The following is a 3390-nucleotide window of genomic DNA, read 5'->3' as shown; positions in this document are numbered from 1 at the left end:
TGGGGAAAAAATGCTCGTTTCAAGGCAGTAACTCCATAAGCAGGAGAGGCGTAGCAGTCATCGTTGGAGAATGGGACAGATGACTGCCTTAATAAAATAGAAGGGAGGGAGGAAAAGAGACAGTCATAGAAGTGGATAAGGAAGAGAATAGGAGACGTTAATTCACTCTGAGACTACCAGAGACACACCCATGAAGTATCAGGTTGGTGTTGTTCTGAGAGGATTAGCTGGACCTCGCCCTTTTGGGAATTCTCAGCTCTGTTTTTGTTATCGTCACCCAACTAAGGTGCGGCAATGGAAGGGTCACATGAAAGGTGAAAGAGATGTTAACTGCTCTTGCTTGCCCCTAGCAAGGAGAAATGCAGAACAGTCAAACCAGGTGAGGTGAAAACAAGACTGGGAGGCTCAACAGCAGAAATAACAAAATCCACACCAGGCCTTTCCTTTACATTCCTCCTTTTTCCACACCATCTGATTTCTTAGTTACAAGATATACAGCTTTGTGATAGTTTTTGACTTACGTGTTCTCTTAAATCCCCCCTCCCCCCCAAACCTCTGGTTATTCTGCTCCCACTCCAGTGTTAAGCCCATGAGTCCATGAGGAGCCACAGCTCAATAGTCATAGAATCATAGGATTGTAGAGTTGGAAGGGATCCCGAGGGTCATCTAGTCCAACCCCCTGAGATGCAGGAATCCTGCCTTGGGTGGGCTCAAACCACCAACCTTCTGGTTAACATCCAGGTGCACTGACCCACTGCACCGCTGGAGGAGCACACAGAAGCCAGTGCTAAGAGAGCTTGGAAGCAGCCCTGCCCAGATGATGTTTGCTCCGATTCAGCGATAAAGATCAGGTTTCCCAGGGGGAAAGTGGCAGGACAAATGGAAGTCCAGATGAGCCCTCCAACATTTCTCCATTGAAAATAGGGACATCCTATTCAATTATTATTATTATTATTATTACCCCACCAATCTGGCTGGCTTGCCCCAGTCATTCTGGGTGGCTTCCCTTCCCTACACAGGGCTGACTTCAGATGTCTTCTAAAGATTGTATAGTTACTTATCTCTTTGGCTCTGGAGTCACATAACTCCATACCCTCCCAGATTTCTCTGATGATAATAGAGACACCCTAAGGAAAAGAGGGAAATTCCAGGATCAAATCAGAAACCAGGACGGTTTCAGTAAATCCAGAGCTATCCCTGGAAAATAGGGAAACTTGGAGGGTCTGGTATGAACCAGCTTCCTGTGTTCCTATGATTATGTGAACAACAGCAGACATGTTGGTACTGGTGAGCAGGAACCAAAGGCTCCCCTTATTAGCTGCATCACTGCAAAAACATCAGGAAGAAATAGAAAAGGGTCATCTTTTCAGTAGGAGATTATGTGTGATGGACAAACCAGGCATCCTGGTTATATTCCTTTAGGCTGAGACACTGGGAAATCAGAACTTGGTGTTCCTGCCCTTGTTTCCCGCTGACTGAGCCAGCAGAGACTGCGAACACAGATTAAGAAGCATTCTCAGCCCCTGGAGGAGAAGGGAGTGGCTCAAATCAATCAACTCCGGATCTCTTTACTCAGTTTAAAGAGCATTGCTGACAGGCAGAAAAAGCACTCCAGGCCCATTCTCCCTAGCCAGAAGAGAAAAACACACACACAACCAAAACTGGAACACGGAGCCCAAAGAAAGGAGAGAGGTAACAATAAGGCAGCAGAGAGGTGGTTTTGTTCCATCCTCTGTCATTATTTCAAGTTTTAGATTGACTTTGACATTCTATAAAAATGTATTTACTGATTTGTAGACTGAGCACATGCTCTGCTGGAGTGGGTTGTGAGAACCAGGCTGGTGTAAGGACTCCTTTGAATGGCACAAATGCAGTAGGCGGACCTTGGGAGTCTCAAATTTCAGCAGCGCCCTGTGTGACGCCAAAATTTGGTGCAAAATTTGGTGCAAAATCTTGCCTTCCATTCTATATCATAGTTGTAGCACCCCCTGTGGAACCCCCCAGGCTCCGCACCCAGTGCAACGGAACCACTTGCGCTCCCCTAAAACCACCTCTAGCCAAAGCGATCATGAGGGGGTGATGCCTATCTTCTCAGCAGTAGTGCTTTATGGCAAAATGCAACACTAGTGAGTTCGAGATGTTTTGCTGCAGTTTTGCAACACTAGAATTCAGTAAAGTATATCATCATCATCATCTTTATTGCAGTCCAACGACCCATAACATGGATTCAGAATAAATACAGATTCATACAGACAACCCCCCAGGGAAGGGAGACCAAAGCGTTACAGTGGTACCTCGGGTTACATACGCTTCAGGTTACATACGCTTCAGGTTACAGACTCCGCTAACCCAGAAATAGTACCTCGGGTTAAGAACTTTGCTTCAGGATGAGAACAGAAATCGTGCTCTGGCGGCGTGGCAGCAGCAGGAGGTCCCATTAGCTAAAGTGGTGCTTCAGGTTAAGAACAGTTTCAGGTTAAGTACGGACCTCCAGAACGAATTAAGTATTTAACCTGAGGTACCACTGTATTTGTTTAGTCATGGGTATGTTGATCTTGGATTCGTATGACTACTGAAAGAAACTTTGCCACAGCCACTGTGATATCATTGGACTTGTCCAGAAGATATTTGATATAGTAGGCTTCAGATTGACCCGGCCAATTTGTCAATAGTGATTTAATCAATAGTTCCCTAGCATGATCATATTGACCGCAATGCAATAAAATATGCCTCATGCAGTCAACGTCCTGAGAGCATACACAGATCCTATTTTGATAAGGGATACCTCTCAGTCTGCCATTTAACACTTCTGATGGGAATACGTTTAATCTGGTTTTGGTGAAAAGACGCTGATATGTTGGTACAGACAAATTTCTAAGATATGCTGGTATCTGAAAATTGAACCCATAGTGAATTCCTACTGCTAATGGGCCACAGATAACATGAAATTGAGATCGGAGATCACTATGTGATATGTCCCAGAGCCTTTGCCTCAGAGATTCAAGGGCAGTATCATAGCCCACATGGTACAGGAGAGAAGGTGGCATACCAAGCCAAGTGGCTTTTCTAACCATAAGTTTCATCCATGAGCTGGTAAACTCCTTGTTGTTTAGGTATGGAAGTAGCCCCTTCCCTAGGCCAAAGACGGAGATCTTGAGCCAGTATCTCAGGGAAGCCCACCATGCTTTAGTTCATAGAGGACATTCACCTGTTTCTAAAAATAGTTTTGCATTTGGAACACAATTTGGAACTTGTAGGAGGGACCGGAGAAACTTTGCCTGAAAGCCATCGAACCTGGAGAATGAGCCACTGAACCAGACATTTGAGGCGTAGAGGAGTTGAGAGACAGATTTTGCATTAAATATCTTAATGGTTGATGGAACATAATGG

The sequence above is a fragment of the Podarcis erhardii genome, assembly GCF_964252035.2.
Source record: "Podarcis erhardii genome assembly, chromosome: 1".
Taxonomy (NCBI): domain Eukaryota; kingdom Metazoa; phylum Chordata; class Lepidosauria; order Squamata; family Lacertidae; genus Podarcis; species Podarcis erhardii.
Note: the sequence above shows the minus strand (reverse complement) of the source record.